The sequence below is a fragment of the Lagenorhynchus albirostris genome, chromosome 1, assembly GCF_949774975.1.
Source record: "Lagenorhynchus albirostris chromosome 1, mLagAlb1.1, whole genome shotgun sequence".
Lineage (NCBI taxonomy): Eukaryota > Metazoa > Chordata > Mammalia > Artiodactyla > Delphinidae > Lagenorhynchus > Lagenorhynchus albirostris.
The window spans coordinates 113,370,515-113,389,597 of record NC_083095.1 but is presented as its reverse complement, the minus strand read 5'-3'; the positions used below and the strand labels follow the sequence as shown (position 1 = coordinate 113,389,597).

Sequence of the window (19,083 nt, the reverse complement as noted above, 5' to 3'; positions counted from 1 at the left end):
CACAACGCCATGAGACTAGATATCAATTACAGGAAAAGATCTGTAAAAAATACAAACACATGGAGGCTATACAATACACTACTTAATAATGAAGTGATCACTGAAGAAGTCAAAGAGGAAATCAAAAAATACCTAGAAACAAATGACAATGGAGACACAACGACCCAAAACCTATGGGATGCAGCAAAAGCAGTTCTAAGAGGGAAGTTTATCGCAATACAAGCCCACCTTAAGAAGCAGGAAACATCTCGAATAAACAACCTAACCTTGCACCTCAAGCGATTACAGAAAGAACAAAAAAACCCCAAAGTTAGCAGAAGGAAAGAAATCATAAAAATCAGATCAGAAATAAATGAAAAAGAAATGAAGGAAGCAATAGCAAAGATCAATAAAACTAAAAGCTGGTTCTTTGAGAAGAAAAACAAAATACATAAACCATTAGCCAGACTCATCAAGAGAAAAAGGGAGAAGACTCAAATCAATAGAATTAGAAATGAAAAAGGAGAAGTAACAACTGACACTGCAGAAATACAAAAGATCATGAGAGATTACTACAAGCAACTCTATGCCAATAAAATGGACAATCTGGAAGAAATGGAAAAATTCTTAGAAATGCACAACCTGCCAAGACTGAATCAGGAAGAAATAGAAAATATGAACAGACCAATCACAAGCACTGAAATTGAAACTGTGATTAAAAATCTTCCAACAAACAAAAGCCCAAGACCAGATGGCTTCACAGGCGAATTCTATCAAACATTTAGAGAGCTAACACCTATCCTTCTCAAACTCTTCCAAAATATAGCAGAGAGAGGAACACTCCCAAACTCCTTCTACGAGGCCACCATCACCTTGATACCAAAACCAGACAAGGACGTCACAAAGAAAGTAAACTACAGGGCAATATCACTGATGAACATAGATGCAAAAATCCTCAACAAAATACTAGCAAACAGAATCCAACAGCACATTAAGAGGATCATACACCATGATCAAGTGGGGTTTATTCCAGGAATGTAAGGATTCTTCAATATACGCAAATCTATCAATGTGATAAACCATATTAACAAATTGAAGGAGAAAAACCATATGATCATCTCAATAGATGCAGAGAAAGCTTTTGACAAAATTCAACACCCATTTATGATAAAAACCCTGCAGAAAGTAGGCATAGAGGGAACTTTCCTAAACATAATAAAGGCCATATATGACAAGCCCACAGCCAACATCATCCTCAATGGTGAAAAACGGAAAGCATTACCACTAAGATCAGGAACAAGACAAGGTTGCCCACTCTCACCACTCTTATTCAACATAGTTTTGGAAGTTTTACCACAGCAATGAGAGAAGAAAGGAAATAAAAGGAATCCAAATCAGAAAAGAAGAAGTAAAGCTGTCACTGTTTGCGGATGACATGATAATATACATAGAGAATCCTAAAGATGCTACCAGAAAACTACTAGAGCTAATCAATGAATTTGGTAAAGTAGCAGGATACAGAATTAATGCACAGAAATCTCTGGCATTCCTAAATACTAATGATGAAAAATCTGAAAGTGAAATCAAGAAAACACTCCCATTTATCACTGCAACAAAAAGAATAAAATATCTAGGAATAAACCTAACTAAGGAGACAAAAGATCTGTATGCAGAAAATTATAAGACACTGATGAAAGAAATTAAAGATGATACAAATAGATGGAGAGATATACCATGTTCTTGGATTGGAAGAATCAATATTGTGAAAATGACTCTACTACCCAAAGCAATCTACAGATTCAATGCAATCCCTATCAAACTACCACTGGCATTTTTCACAGAAATAGAACTAAAAATTTCACAGTTTGTATGGAAACACAAAAGACCCCGAATAGCCAAAGCAATCTTGAGAACGAAAAACGGAGCTGGAGGAATCAGGCTCCCTGACCTCAGACTATACTACAAAGCTACAGTAATCAATACTGTATGGTACTGGCACAAACCCAGAAAGATAGATCAATGGAACAGGATAGAAAGCCCAGAGATAAACCCACGCACATATGGTCACCTTATCTTTGATAAAGGTGGGAGGAATGTACAGTGGAGAAAGGACAGCCTCTTCAATAAGTGGTGCTGGGAAAACTGGACAGGTATATGTAAAAGTATGAGATTAGATCACTCCCTAACACCATACACAAAAATAAGCTCAAAATGGATTAAAGACCTAAATGTAAGGCTAGAAACTATCAAACTCTTAGAGGAAAACATAGGCAGAACACTCTATGACATAAACCACAGCAAGATCCTTTTTGACCCACCTCCTAGAGAAATGGAAATAAAAACAAAAATAAACAAATGGGACCTAATGAAACTTAAAAGCTTTTCCACAGCAAAGGAAACCACAAACAAGATGAAAAGACAACCCTCAGAATGGAAGAAAATATTTGCAAATGAAGCAACTGACAAAGGATTAATTTCCAAAATTTACAAGCAGCTCATGCAGCTCAATATCAGAAAAACAAACAACTCAATCCAAAAATGGGCAGAAGACCTAAATAGACATTTCTCCAAAAAAGATATACAGACTACGAACAAACACATGAAAAATGCTCAACATCATTAAACATTAGAGAAATGCAAATCAAAACTACAATGAGATATCATGTCACACCAGTCAGAATGGCCATCATCAAAAACTAGAAACAATAAATGCTGGAGAGGGTGTGGAGAAAAGGGAACACTCTTGTACTGCGGGTGGGAATGTGAATTGGTTCATCCACTATGGAGAACAGTATGGAGGTTCCTTAAAAAACTACAAATAGAACTACCATATGACCCAGCAATCCCACTACTGGGCATATACCCTGAGAAAACCAAAATTCAGAGAGTCATGTACCAAAATGTTCATTGCAGCTCTATTTACAATAGCCCGGAGATGGAAACAACCTAAGTGCCCATCATCGGATGAATGGATACAGAAGATGTGGCACATATATACAGTGGAACATTACTCAAACATATAAAGAAACAAAATTGAGCTATCTGTAACGAGGTGGATAGACCTAGAGTCTGTCATACAGAGTGAAGTAAGTCAGAAAGAGAAAGACAAATATCGTATGCTAACACATATATATGGAATTTAAGAAAAAAAAATGTCATGAAGAACCTAGGGGTAAGACAGGAATAAAGACACAGACCTACTGGAGAACAGACTTGAGGATATGGGGAGGGGGAAGGGTGAGCTGTGACAGGGCAAGAGAGAGGCATGGACATATATACACTAACAAACGTAAGGTAGATAGCTAGTGGGAAGCAGCCGCATGGCACAGTGATATCGGCTCGGTGCTTTGTGACCACCTGGAGGGGTGGGATAGGGAGGGTCGGAGGGAGGGAGACGCAAGAAGGAAGAGATATGGGAACATATGTATATGTATAACTGATTCACTTTGTTATAAAGCAGAAACTAACACACCATTGTAAAGCAGTTATACTCCAATAAAGATGTTAAAAAAAAAAATACGGGCACCCAAAGAAGCTATTGGCATTAATTGACAAACCATGGAGCAAGGGTATAAAAAATAAACAAAAACAAGCTTCATTTACATTGTACTTTTATCCATAGGCCTAGCAGTCCTAGCAATAGAGTCAGTACAGAGTATTTCCGTGAAAGTTAGTACTTAGGACCAAAATGTGGATTTCATTCACTTGTGTAACATATCTACTGATTATCTACTGTGAAACAGGTACTATGCTGCATACTGAAAGTACAGCAAAGAAGAAACCAGAGCATTCCTGGAATTTTGGAATTTATAATATAGTGAGGAGAGGCAGACAATAAAAACCCCTCAATATAATGTGAAGTAGTTTAAGTGTTCTGGAAAAATAAAATGCAGGGTAAGGGCGCAGATGAGCTGAGCGTACATTTTCTTCAATTGGGCGCTAAGGGAAGATCTCTAATGAGGCGACATGAAAGCAGAACTGAATGAAGTCAGAGAGCAAACCATGCAGCCATCTTCTGGAAGTGCATTTCAGGTAGAAAACATAGCAAGTGAAGTAGCCCTGGAGCCAAAGATTGTCCTTGACAAGTTCAAGGAGATGCAAGGAAGCCAGTGTGGCTGAAGCAGAGTGAGTGATTGAGAGTGGTGAGAGCTGATTTCAGAGAGAAGCTAGGGTCAGGTCACATAGGATCTTGAATTCTATGATAAGGACTCCTCCTAAGAGTTATGGAATAACGCTGGAGGTTTTTGGTCTCATTTTACATTGGTAAAAAATCACTTTGGTTGCTGTCTGGGGAACAGATTACAGGGATCTAAAAGTGGAAGCAGCAGTGTATAGAGGAGCCACTGCAGTAGAATGAACAATGGACAGACTTGGCTGTTTGGACTTGGGTGGTAACAGTGATGACTGTGGTAGATGTGGTGCAGCATAAAGTCTAATCCTGGTTCTGTGTCTTTCCATCATATAACCTTGCCTCTTACCTCTTCTCTGCCTAGATAAGCTTTCTAAGAACAGATAACACAACAGATAAGATAAATGTTTGATTCCTCACACCACCTTGTCTGCTCAGACAAGGATAAGATAAATGGATAAATGGATGGATAAAAGAATGTAAAGGTTGTATCCAGTTCTTTTGCCATCTCTATTCCTTCATTTTCTCCTCAGTTTTGCTGAGAATAGACCAGGTCATCAATCAAACTGATTGAGGACATGTTTAACACTGGACATGGTGTAAAAGTTTGCTGGTGTACAGCTTCCCATGGGGAAAAGCCACTGGTGTGTCTTAAAAGACCTAATTTTCTGCCTTAAAATAAAAAGCCCTGTGTATATCAATAAACTTTTTATTAAGAATTATCAATAAAATATAAACAGTTTTATTCCATATACACAGCTCATAAAAAATGCTCATAAATAATCAGTTTTATGTATTTCTCAGGTTATAACATATATTGCAAAATCATTGCTTGTAGCTTCTTCTTAAAAGAGTTAAATCTTTATGGGTTTCATTTCTTTTAGTTTCCTGTACACTTTCTCATTACTTATTTAAATGTAACCTGTAGTTGAGATTCTGTTTTAGGATAAAATTGATTTCTATCAATTATTTACAACTTATAAAAAAAATAGGGATTTATCTTTTTGGTAGATTTCAACTAAGTCATTTTCTCTTTGCTTTATGAGTTGCAATCATCTGTTTATTACTTATAAAGGAAATGGAACTAACAGATAAGTCATGAACAGTTAAAAAATGCTTCACAATTTATATTTTAGCCACAAGTGATTAAAATATCCTAAATGCTTGATTACTTTTAATTTTATTATTGGTGGTAATGGTTATTTTTTAAACTTCATTAATAATTTCCTTGGGAATTCTCACTTTAAAAAAAGACAATGGCCTTAAACATGTGAAAAATGCATAACTTCGTTCATACTTAAAGAAATGAAAATTTAATGAGATGGTAGTTATCTATCAAATTGCTAAAGTAGAAAATACAGTGTTCTGCTTTTTAGGGAAAAGTTAGCAATATATTTCAAAATTTTAAATGTGCATATCTTCTGGCAATTCCACTTCTAAAATTTCCTGTCTAAATATACTTGCACATGTAAACAAAAAATATATGTACAGTTATTTATATTAGCAAAGTATTAAAAATAGTCTAAATATTTATTGATATAAGAAGAATTAAGTATGTTTTATACAACCATTCTATTGAAAACAATATAATTGTAATAGAGAATGAGGTAGATCTAAATGTATTTACATAGTACAAACTTCAAGTTATATTGTTAAGTAAAACAGCAAGGTGAAGAAGAGTATGGATAATATATTACCACTTATGTAGAAAAGAAAAAAGATACGTGCATATATACATGTGTATGCTTAGAATATTTCTGGAAATACACAAGAAACTGGAAACAGTGGTTAACTTGTCAGGTAACAAAAAGAAACTTTTCACAGAATACTTTTTGTACTGTTTTAACCATGTACCTGTATTTTCAAAAACTAGTAACTTATTTAAAAAATACAACTAGAAAAAGTAAAGAGCAAAATAGACAATTTAGGAAAATAAATCAGTACTTGAAGCCTAGCTTAACAAAATCCTCTAGGATGCAGGGATAATTCTTAGAGAAGAAAATTAGAGAATAAATGATTGATACAGTAGTCAGAGAGACTTCTATAACTAGAGAGGAGAGATCCAACATAAGGAGAAAAAAAAAGTTAAACAAATGGAACAGAATCAATAATAAGATGCATAATTAAAGAGAACAGTCTTTTAGTGGGAGAGAGAGGAAAGCAAGTATGAAGTTAAGAAATTCTCTACTAGTGAAGAGATACTCACGTCTAGGTACTAATGAATAATAAATAAAAATAAATAATAAAACATCTGCCAAAATGTTTGAAAGACAAAATAAAGGAAAAAAATCTTTTAGGCTTATAAACAGAAAAACAAGTATATAAAATTATTTAAAGCAGGCTGACCTGTGATCCTTCCATTCCCTAGAGGCTATGGGATAACAAAACAACATCTACAGAGTTGTGAGAGGAAAATTTGCAGTGGACCGAAGAATTTTATATACTGATTTGTTTTTGGCATGAAGGCAAAGTACATACAGCTGAACTGGCTCTACTAATCAACATGCAAAGATGTGGAGGGATTGGTTCCTTCTTTCATGAAGCATGTAGATAAACCATAAAAGTGATACATCTTATCATAAATCATTTTTCGTTACGGAAATAAATCTATTTACTGGACACAAGGAGTTCCTTTGTTCTAGCCTCTCTCCCCCTCAGGCCAGACTTGTACCAGATTCAGAAGTCTAATTAAATAGGAATTACAATTTTTATTAAAGGATAAAACAGCCACCATCTATGCCAAGAAAAATGACTGAATGAAAAGATCCAAAAGGTTATTATGGGTACCTCTGGATAACTCTTCTCCCCTATGTACTTGTATTTAAATAAGAATGATTTTTCATGTTTATTCTGGAAATGAAGATACATATTCACTGAAAAATATTCAAACAATACAGAAAAGTTCAAAGAAAAATATCAATTACCATAAATCCCATGATTCACAGATATGTTGTTAAACTATGCCTGATTACCCTTCAGGATAACACTGTATGAATTTATGTATCTAAAATATATGTGTGCATACAATTTGTATAAATGCTTTATGTTCTATAACCCACTCCTTTCACTCAACAGTCTTCCACGCCAATAAAATTAATGTCATCATTTAATATGGTTTTTAAAAACTATGCTTTGTGTATTCTTGGGCATACACTTCTACATATTTGTTATATTCTCCAGATCGGTCTGAGCTTAGAGAATAAAAGATCTTTCTATTACATCATACGACTTCATCAAGGGGGTTGATACACAAAAAGTGAGTTTCAGATGGATTGTAGATCTAAAACAGAAAGGTAAACAATAAAGCTTTTAGAAGAAAACGTAAGAGATTATTTTCATAATCTTGGGTAGGCAAAGATTAATTAAAGAGGACAAAAACAGTACTACTAATAAAGGAGGTCACTGATAAATTGCACTGTTTAAACTTAGAACCTCTATTTTTCAAAAGAAATCATTAAATGACATGTTAAAAAGGCCATACTACCCAAAGCAATCTACAGGTTTAATACAATCCCTATCAAAATACCATGACATTTTTCACAGAACTAGAACAAATAATTCTAAATTCATATGAAACCACAAAAGACTCAGAATAGCCAAAGCAATCTTGCGAAAAAAAGAACAAAGCTGGAGGTATCACACTTTGAGACTTCAGAAGATACCACAAAACTACAGTAATCTAAACAGCCTGGTACTGGCACAAAAACAGATACACAGATCAGTGGAACAGGATACAAAGCCCAGAAATAAGCCCACACACCTATGGTCAATTAATCTACAACAAAGGAGGCAAGAATATATTATGGAGAAAGGACAATCTCTTTAACAAGTGGTGCTGGGAAAACTGGACAACTACATGTAAAACAGTGAGATTAGAACATTTCCTCACACCATAAAGAAAAATAAACTCAAAATGCATTTAAAAATTAAAAAATAAAAAGAAGCAAAAGGCAAACAAACAAAAATAAAGAAAATAAGTAGAATATTTCTATAAAATGAAGACGAGAAACCATAAAGCTCCTAGAAGAGAACATAGGCAGAACACACTTTGACATAAATCGTAGCAATATTTCATTGGCTCTGTCTTCTAAGGCAAAAGATAAAAGCAAAGATACATAAATGGAACCTAAGTAAACTTAAAGCTTTTGCACAGCAAGGGGAACCACTGACAAAAATGAAAAAAATCTACTGAATGGGAGAAAATATTTGCTAATGATATGACTAACAAGGGGTTGATATACAAAATATATAAAAAGCTCATACAACTCAACATCAAAACAAAACAACAACAAAAAAAACACCAGACAACACAATCAAAAAATAGGTAGAAGACCTGAATAGACATTTTTCAAAGGAGACATACAGATAGCCAACAGGCACATGAAAAGCTGCTCAACTATGCTAATTATTATAGAAATGCAAATAAAAACAAGGTACCACGTCTCATCTGTCAGAATGGCTATCATCAAAAAGTCTACAGGGCTTCACTGGTGGCACAGTGGTTGAGAGTCCACCTGCTGATGCAGGGGACATGGGTTCGTGCCCCAGTCCGGGAAGATCCCACATGCCGCGGAGCGGCTGGGCCCGTGAGCCATGGCCGCTGAGCCTGCACGTCCGGAGCCTGTGCTCCACAATGGGAGAGGCCACAACAGTGAGAGGCCCACGTACCGCAAAAAAAAAAAAAAAAAAAAAATAGTCTACAAATAAAAAATGTCGGTGAGGATGTTGAGAAAAGGGAACCCTTGTACATTGTTGGTGGGAATGTAAATTAGTGCAGCCACTATGGAAAACAGTATGAAGCTTCCTCAAAAAACTAAAACTAGAACTACCATATGATCCAGCAATCCCACTCCTAGGCATATATTCAGAGAAGATGAAAACTCTAATTCAGAAAGATACATGCACCCCATGTTCTTAGCAGCATTTTTATAATAGCCAAGACATAGAAGCAACCCAAGTGCCCATCAACAAACAGATAAAGAAGATGTGGTATATATATACAATATAATATTTCTCAGCTATAAAAAGAATGGAATTCTGCTATTTGCAGCAACATAGATGAACCTAGAAAATACTACGCTTAGTAAAATAAGTCACATACACGTGGAATCTAAAAAAATAATACAAGTGAATGTATATGCAAAACAGAAAAAGACTCATAAATTTAGAAAACAAACTAGTGGTTACCCAAGAAGAGGGAAGGGGGGAGAGGCATATTAGAGGTATGCGATTAAGAGATACAAACTACTATAAAAGATAAGCAACAAGGATATATTGTATAGCACAGGGAATTATAGCCATTATCTTGTAATAACTTTTAATGAAGTATAATCTGTGAAAATACTGAATCACTAAGCTGTATACCTGAAACTAATATAATATTGTAAATCAACTATACATCAATAAAGACATTATTAAGAGAGTAAAAAAGCAAGTCATAGACTAGGAAAATATTTGCAATACAAATATCCAACAAAAGGCTAATATCTACAATATATAAAGAGCTTAAAAATTTTAAGAAAATGTCAGAGAGGTCAATTAAAAAAATGGACAGAAGATTGAAAAGGTAGCTCACAAAAGAAATAGCCAAATGGCCAAAAACCTTATGAAGAAGTATTTCACTTTCTTAGTCATCGGGAAAGCAGAAATTAAACTACAATTTTAATTATCATTACAGGTCTATCAAAATGGCTAGAATGAAAAAGACAGGCAATAGCAAGTTGGTGGAGATGTGGAGCAATTGGAACTTGTATACACTGTTGATGGGCCAGGTAACTGGTATAATCACTTTGGAAAACTAGTTTGTAATATCTACTAAACTGAACATATGCATCTCTATGACTTAGTAAGTCCACTCCTTGGATATATCCATGACAGATATGTGTACATATATATCCGCTGAAACGTGAATAAGAACATTCAACGCAAGAGGGAAGACATATGGGAACATATGTTTATGTATGACTGATTCACTTTGTTATAAAGCAGAAACTAACACACCATTGTAAAGCAATTATACCCCAATAAAGATGTTAAAAAAAAAAAACATTCATAGCACCACTTTAATAGTCTAAAATTGGAAACTACCCAAATATACCTCAATAGTAAAATGAATAAATAGTGGCATATTTGTACACTGGAACATAATACTGTAATGAGAATGAACAGACTATGTGGGTAATATCTCAAAAAAATAATGTTCAATGAAAGAATCCCAGCACAAAATAGAATGTATTCTATGGTTTGATGGAAATGAAGCTCCAGAACAGGCCCAAGTATTATATCATGTTAGAAGTCAAAATAGTGAGTAATTTTATCAGAGGCATTAGGTAGTGACTGGAAAGGAACATGATGGGGACTTCCGAGGTTCTGTTAACAGGTAAGTGCACTGTGTATAAATCTATCCAGCTGGACACCTATTATTTGCACAATTTCTCTATGCATGTTATAGTTCAATAAAATGTGTACTCAGTAAAAATATACCTCATCCTTTAGGCATTGGTCATTGACTGAAGGTACTTCATGTACTGGAGGATTTATGAACATATAAATTACATGATGTCATCTGCACTATATCTAGGCCAACACTTTTCAGAATAGACAGAGTATGAAAAACACAGCATCTTGGTATTTTCCCCCTTCTTTATTGAACTTACCATCAATAAAATTCCCACCTGAAAGTTAAAAATACTAGTCAAATACTTTGTTTACATTTGCAATACTACCTTTATATAATCAGTCGCTCATATTCATTTACCTAAATTTTTCATTGTGTCAGCTAACAAATTTTTATGTGAAAATTAAGACAAAGAGAATCAATATATGTAGGGAACTATTTAAGCACAGACTTATTCTTTTCTCTTTCCCTTTTTATTTATTCATACTACATTGTAATTTAACTTAATTCAACAACTATTATTGATTGTTTGTGATGTGCAAGCCACATATTGTGCTATGGGAATACAAAAGAACCCTAGGATATAATCCCCACATTTAAGCAAAAGTATAGAAAAACTCATGTCTTTGGGGTTAGATGGATACACTGGAGGAAAGATTTGAGACAGCAAGGGAGACAGAGACATGAATTTTTGTCTTGAATCCATCACTTACTGCCCTGTCAACTTGGGCAAACCATTTTACTCCTAGAAGGCTCAGTTTCCTCTTGTGTAAAATGGGACTGTAACTCTATCCCCCTTTCAGGTTGTTTTGTGAAAACTCAGTGAGATAACACTGTATAAATGTGCCATCACTGAAATATACTTTATAAATGGCAGTAATTGTAACAATTAATTGTAGTTGTAACAAGAACTACCATATTAAAAGACTATTACAGTAACTTGGTTAAAAAGGATTAGACACAGAAAATGACATTGTTTAGCCAATTTTTCATCTCTATTATTCAGAAATAGTGAATTGTACAATATTTTATTTTGATATAATGTAAAAATTACAGAAAGGTTGCAAGACTAGTTCAATGAACTCCCATATATTCTTTACTCAGACTCAACAATGGTCAATATTTTGCCAAATTTGCATTATGTCTCTATTTCATATATATTAAATATATATACACATACATATCTAGATGTATAAAAATATATAATTATTTTTATGAAATATGGTAAGGGAAATATCCATTGATTTCTATGTTCTTGAATGTTTGTATGTATTGAATTTTGTCAAATAATTTTTCAGCATCCATGGAGACTATCATCTGCATTTTCTTCTTATGCCTATTAATATGTTATATGCTATTAGTGGATTTCCCAATAATAAACTAGCCTTTTGTCTTAGTCTGTTTGGGCTGCTATAACCAAATGCCACAGACTAGGTGGCTTATAAGCAACAGACATGTATTTCTCACAGTTCTAGATCTAGGAAGTCCAAGGTCAAGGCTCCAGCATGGTCATGTTCTGGTGGAGGCCCTTTCGGTCTTGCAGAATGTGACTTCTTTTATCTTCACAGTGTGGAAGGGGCTTGGTAGTTTTCTGGGGCTTTTTTAAAAAAGATCCTAATCACTTTATGACTAGAGACCCTGAAGATATCTCCGTTATCTTTAAGATCCAATAAATTTACCAGGATCTGTTTCAAAGCTGACAATTCCAAGTTGATTTTCTAGTATTAAGTCAGCCTTGTCAATTTGTACCTGGAAGTCTTTTATTTCTATAAAATTTTCTTTTATTACAGTTTTAAACATAAATTCTATTGCTTTCTTTTGTTTTTCCTTCTCCAGGGACTCTATTTCCACATATTAGATTTTCTTTACCTATCTTCCATTTCAACAACTGTCTCTGACTCTCTTTACTTCTTTGGAAACTCCAATTACACATATAAGAAGTTATCACTTGCTAGTATTAGTCCATGCTGACCTCTCACTCAGCTCGGGAGTCATACTAATGATTCCTTGTATTTTCTTATTAACTCTTACTCTAATCAAGCTATAATGTGGAGACTCCCCCCTTTTTTTTTTATCATGTTAACCTTAGTGTTTACATCAGTGTTTGTAAAAAGTAGGAGCTCAAAAAACTTTGAATAAATGAATTGGAATTAATCATTCAAGGGCTAAAAGGATTGGCTAAATAACTATGGAGACCACTACATATAAATAATTATCTTATGATGTATTCTTGTGACTGAATATATATATATAGGATAATCTGAGGATGAGTGGAGTCACAAAATAGTACAGTTCATTTGAAATCTGGGAATTTACCCTGTTCTCTTCACTATCTCATTAGTTATCATTTGTTTTTTGGTTCATTTATTGCTTCTTTCAAGCTGAAGTACCTCACAAACTTATTCCAAAAGCAGATAACAATAGCATCAATACATATTGCATGACACCGAATGCTGCTACCAGATAAGTATTATCAATTTAATATACAGAAAAAATTCTAGGGATTGGTGAGGAGGGGGCGGGGTGTGGCCAGGCCAGCTCTGGGGACGCCACATGCTGCATCTGCCCCCAGGCACGCCCGCCGCCGCTGCCCTTGCTGCGGAGCCATGAGGAGCCCTGTGGAGCTGAGCTCACGAGCTAACCCTAGCCAGGGGCCTGGAGCCAGCCGGCAGGCATCCTGGAGGCGGCAGCACAAGGAGGAGCCTGACACACATACTTGGCCCTGTGGGGGGTGCGGCATTGGTGGCTCCGGCCCCTGGACCAGGGAGGGGTGGCCCAGGACCCCGCATCTACTTTCAGAGCCACCCTGGGGCTGCAGGCGAGGGCCCAGGTGGTGCAGACGATGAGGGACCAGTGAGGCGCCAAGGGAAGGTCACAGTCAAGTACAACCGCAAGGAGCTACGGAAGCGCCTCAACCTGGAGGGGTGGATCCTGGAGCAGATCGCTCACCTCTACAACTGCCAGGAAGAGGAGATCCTGGAGCTGGAAATTGATGTGGATGAACTTCTGGACATGGAGAGTGATGAATGACACCCGAGTTGCCAGGGTCAAGGAGCTGCTGGTTGACTGTTACAAACCCACTGAGGCCTTCAGCTCTGGCCAGCTGAGCAAGATCTGGGGCATGCAGAAGCTGAGCACACCCAAGAAGAAGTAAGGGTCCTCAACCCAGGTGAACCATGGCTCCCACAGGACAACTGCTGACCCCCAATCTCGTAGCAACAGCAATACCAGGGGAGCCCTGTGGCCAGGCCTGGTGCCATGAGCAGGGCTCCCCATGCCCCTGGCCCAGGGGCCTCTTCCCTGCACCCTCAGTTTTCCATTTTTTGGGTTTTAGTATTATTAAACTGATGGGACTTTTTGTGCTTTTATACTGACTGTGGTGCAGGTCCTTTAGCAGAGCTAGGATATGCCTTTGATGCAGTTAAAAAAAAATTCTACTGTATATATAGCAAATCAGCTTCCATTATCCTTGGAGCTAGACAATAAATGAAAATTTTAGTGAAGAATGTTATTATAGAAGTTTTAAGATATAGAGAAAAATCAATGTGTAAAGACCTCTGAAATTGTTTATCCTTTAAAAGTACTCCATTTGTGAGTTCTTAATACCTTTTCATCAGTCAGGAAAATAGTGAATAAAGTTGCATTTCTCTTAGTGTTACATTAATTTAACTCTCATTTTCTACCAAAAAATCCAACAAATTTATCTGAAGCAGTACTGCCTATATATGTGTGGGGTTGCTGTTGAGAAACTCAGCTGTTCAAATGAAGTCAAGTAAAAGGCTTTTAAACTTAAGACCTGTCTTTTTCCTTGTACTAACTACAGCCACTATAAAGTTTAAAAAATATTTAACTCATATACAATACATTTTGGTCCTTTAGAAGAATCAATTAAATCCAAATAAAAAATACATCAATCTGATGCTTTATCTACACAGTTAATTGATTACTAAATATATACTAATTGTAATGTTTATTTTTAAGAATGGGAAGATTTATTAATACTTCACTAAAATATCAATATAAAATAATTGGACCTGCCTCTGCAGCAGACCCTCCAACACTAACACAGAATAGGCTTTTGCTTCCCCTGGCTGCTTTCACTAAGGCATGACCCACAGGAGTCTCCTCTCAATGTCCAGAGATAGCCTCATCCACCAGAGGGCAGACAGCAGAAGCAAAAAGAACTACAATCCTGCAGCCTGTGGAAAGAAAACCACATTCAAAGAAAGCAAGACAAAATGAAAGGCAGAGGACTATGTACCAGATGAAGGGACAATAGAAAACACCAGAAAAACAACTAAATGAGGTGGACATAGGCAACCTTCCAGAGAAAGAATTCAGAATAATGATAGTGAAGATGATTCAGGACCTTGGGAAAAAAAATGGAGGCAAAGATCAAGAAGATGCAAGAAATGTTTAACAAAGACCTAGAAGAATTAAACAACAAACAAACAGAGATGAACGATAGAATAACTGAAATGGAAAATACACTAGAAGGAATCAATAGCAGAATAACTGAGGCAGAAGAACAGATAAGTGACCTGGAAGACAGAATGGTGGAAATCACTAGCACAGAACAGAATAAAGAAGAAAGAATGAAAAGAAATGAAGACACCCTAAGAGACCTCTGGGACAACATAAAACGAACCAACATTTGCATCATAGGGGTCCCAGAAGGAGAAGAGAGAAAGGACCTGATAAAATATTTGAAGAGATTATAGTCAAAAACTTCCCTAACATGGGAAAGTAAATAGCCACTCAAGTCAAGGAAGGGCAGAGTCCCAGCCACAATAAGCCCAAGGAGAAACATGCTGAGACACACAGTAATCAAACTGACAAGAATTAAAGACAAAGTAAAATTATTAAAAGCCAAAAGGGAACAACAACATACAAGGGAACTCCCATAAGTTAACAGCTGATTTCTCAGCAGAAACTCTACAAGCCAGAAGGAGGTTGCACGATATACTTAAAGTGATGAAAGGGAAGGATCTACAACCAAGATTACTCTACCCAGCAAGGATCTCATTCAGATTCAATGGAGAAGTCAAAAGCTTTACAGACAAGCAAAACTAAGAGATTTCAGCACTAAGAGATTTCAGCACACCAAAACAGCTCTACAACAAATGCTCAAGGAACTTCTCTAAATGGGAAACACAAGAGAACAAAAGGACCTACAAAAACAAACCCAAAACAATTAAGAAAATGGCAATAGGAACATACATAACGATAATTACTTAAATGTGAATGGACTAAATGCTCCAAACAAAAGACACAGGCTCACTGAATGGATACAAAAACAAGACCCATACATATGCTGTCTACAAGAGACCCACTTCAGACCTATGGACACATACAGACTGAAAGTGAGGGGGTGGAAAAAGATATTCCATGCAGAAGGAAAGCAAAAGCTGGAGTAGCAATACTCATTATCAGATAAAATAGAGCTTAAAATAAAGAACGTTACAAGAGACAAGGAAGAACACTCCATAATGATCAAGGGATTAATCCATAAAGAAGATACAATAATTATAAATATATATGCACCCAACATAGGAGCAGCTCAATACATAAGGCAACTGCTAACAGCTATAAAAGAGGTAATCGACAGTAACATAATAATAGTGGGGGACTTTAACACCTCACTTACACCAATGGACAGATCATCCACACAGAAAATTAAGGAAACACAAGCTTTAAATGACACAATAGACCAGATAGATTTAATTGATATTTATAGGACATTCCATCCAAAAACAGCAGATTAAGTTTCTTCTCAAGTGCACACAGAACAGTCCACGACAGATCACATCTTGGGTCACAAATCAAGCCTTGGTAAATTTAAGAAAATTGAAATCATATCAAGCATCTTTTCTGACCACAACGCTATGAGATTAGAATTACAGGGAAAAGAAAATGTGAAAAACATAAACACATACAGGCTAAACAATGTTACTAAATAACTAAGAGATCACTGAAGAAATAAAAGAGGAAATCAAAAAATACCTAGAAACAAATGACAATGAAAACATGATGATCCAAAACCTATGGGATGCAGCAAAAGCACTTCTAAGAGGGAAGTTTACAGCAATACAATCCTACCACAAGAAACAAGAAAAATCTCAAATAGGCAATCTAACCTTACACCTAAAGGAGCTAGAGAAAGAAGAACAAATAAAATGCAAAGTTAGTAGAAGAAAAGAAATCATAAATATCAGAGCAGAAATAAATGAAATAGAAACAAAGAAAACAATAGCAAAGATCAATAAAATAAAGGCTGCTTTTTTGAGAAGATAAACAAAATTGATAAACCTTTAGCCAGACTCATCAAGAAAAAGACGGAGAGGACTCAAAGCAATAAAATTAGGAATGAAAAAGGAGAAGTTACAACGGACACTGCAGAAAAAAGCATCATAAGAGACTATTACAAGCAACTCTATGCCAATGAAATGGACAACCTGGAAGAAATGGAGGAATTCTTAAAAAGGTATAACCTTCCAAGACTGAACCAGGAAGAAATAGAAAATATGAACATACCAACCACAAGTAATGAAATTGAAACTGTGATTAAAAATCTTCCAACAAACAAAAGTCCAGGACCAGATGGCTTCACAGGTGAATTCTATCAAACATTTAGAGAAGAGCTAACACCCATCCTTCTCAAATTTTTCCAAAAAATTGCAGAGGAAGGAACACTCCCAAACTCATTCTATGAGGCCACCAGACACCAAAACCAGACAAAGATACTACAAAAAAGGAAAATTACAGACCACTATCACTGGTAAATATAGATACAAAAATCTTCAACAAAATACTAGCAAACAGAATCTAACAAACATTAAAAGGATCATACACCATGATCAAGTGGGATTTATCCAAGGGATGCAAGGATTTTTCAATATACACAAATCAACTAATGTGATAAACCATATTAACAAACTGAAGAATAAATCCATATGATCATCTCAATAGATGCAGAAAAGACTTCTGACAAAATTCAACACCCATTTATGATGAAAACCCTCCAGAAAGTGGGTATAGAGGGAACCTATGTAAAATAATAAAGTCCATATACCACAAACCCACAGCAAACATTATTCTCAATGGTGAAAAACTGAAAGCATTCCTCTAAGATCAGGAACAAGACAAGGATGTGCACTCTAACCACTATTATTCAACATAGTTTTGGAAGTCATTGCCACAGCAATCAGAGAAGAAAAACAAATAAAAGGAATACAAATTGGAAAAGAAGAGGTAAAACTGTCACTGTTTGCAGATGACATGACAGTATACATAGAGAATCTTAAAGATGCTAACAGAAAACTACTAGAGCTAATCAATGAATTTGGTAAAGTAGCAGGATACAAAATTAATGCACAGAACTCTCCTGTATTCCTATACACTAATGATGAAAAATCTGAAAGAGAAGTTAAGGAAACACTCCCATTTACCATTGCAACAAAAAGAATAAAATACCTAGGAATAAACCTACCTAAGGAGATGAAAGATCTGTATGCAGAAAACTATAAGACATTGATGAAAGAAATTAAAGATGATACAAACAGATGGAGAAATATACCATGTTCTTGGATTGGAAGAATCAATAATGTGAAAATGACTATACTACCCAAAGTAATCTACAGATTCAATGCAATCCCTATCAAACTACCAATGACATCTTTTACAGAACTAGAACAAAATATTTCACAATTTGTATGGAAACACAAAAGAGCCCAAATAGCCAAAGCAATCTTGAGAAAGAAAAACAGAGCTGGAGGAATCAGGCTCCCTCGGATTCCAGACTATACTACAAAGCTACAGTAATGAAGACAGTATGGTACTGGCACAGAAACAGAAATATAGATCAATGGAACAGGATAGAAAGCCCAGAGATAAACCCACACACATATGGTCACCTTATCTTTGAGAAAGGAGGCAAGAATATACAATAGAGAAAAGACAGCCTCTTCAATATGTGGTGCTGCGAAAACTGGACATCTACATGTAAAAGACTGAAATTAGAACACTCCCTAATACCATACACAAAAATAAACTCAAAGTTGATTAAATACCTAAGTGTAAGGCCAGACACTATAAAACTCTGAGAGGAAAACATAGGAAGAAAACTTTTTGACATAAATCACAGCAAAATCTTTTTTGACCCACCTTCTAGAGAAATGAAAATAAAAACAAAAATAAATAAATGGGACCTAATGAAACTTAAAAGCTTTTGTACAGCAAAGGAAACTAAAACAAGATGAAAAGACAACCTTCAGAATGGGAGAAAATATTTGCAAATGAATCAATGGACAAAGGATTAATCTCCAAAATATATAAACAGCTCATGCAGCTTAATATTAAAAAAACAAACAACCCAATCAAAAAATGGGCAGAAGACCTAAATGGACATTTCTCCAACGAAGACATATAAATGGCCAAGAGGCACATTAAATACAAGTCAAAACTACAATGAGTTATCACCTCACATTAGTTAGAATTTTCATGATTAGAAAATCTACAACAACAAATGCTGGAGAGGGCATGGAGAAAAGGGAACCCTCTTGCACTGTTGGTGGGAATG

The 19,083-nt window shown here is 35.6% G+C and overlaps 1 protein-coding gene and 1 pseudogene across 2 annotated transcripts in view; one reads left to right on the top strand and one right to left on the bottom strand.

Annotated features, from left to right (window-relative positions):
• Positions 1-19,083, bottom strand: part of UNC13C (unc-13 homolog C) — a 598,728-nt gene that overhangs the window by 129,095 nt on the left and 450,550 nt on the right. The gene's annotated exons all lie outside the window — the stretch shown is intronic.
• On the top strand, positions 10,460-13,693 carry LOC132508321 (protein phosphatase 1 regulatory subunit 14B-like; annotated as a pseudogene).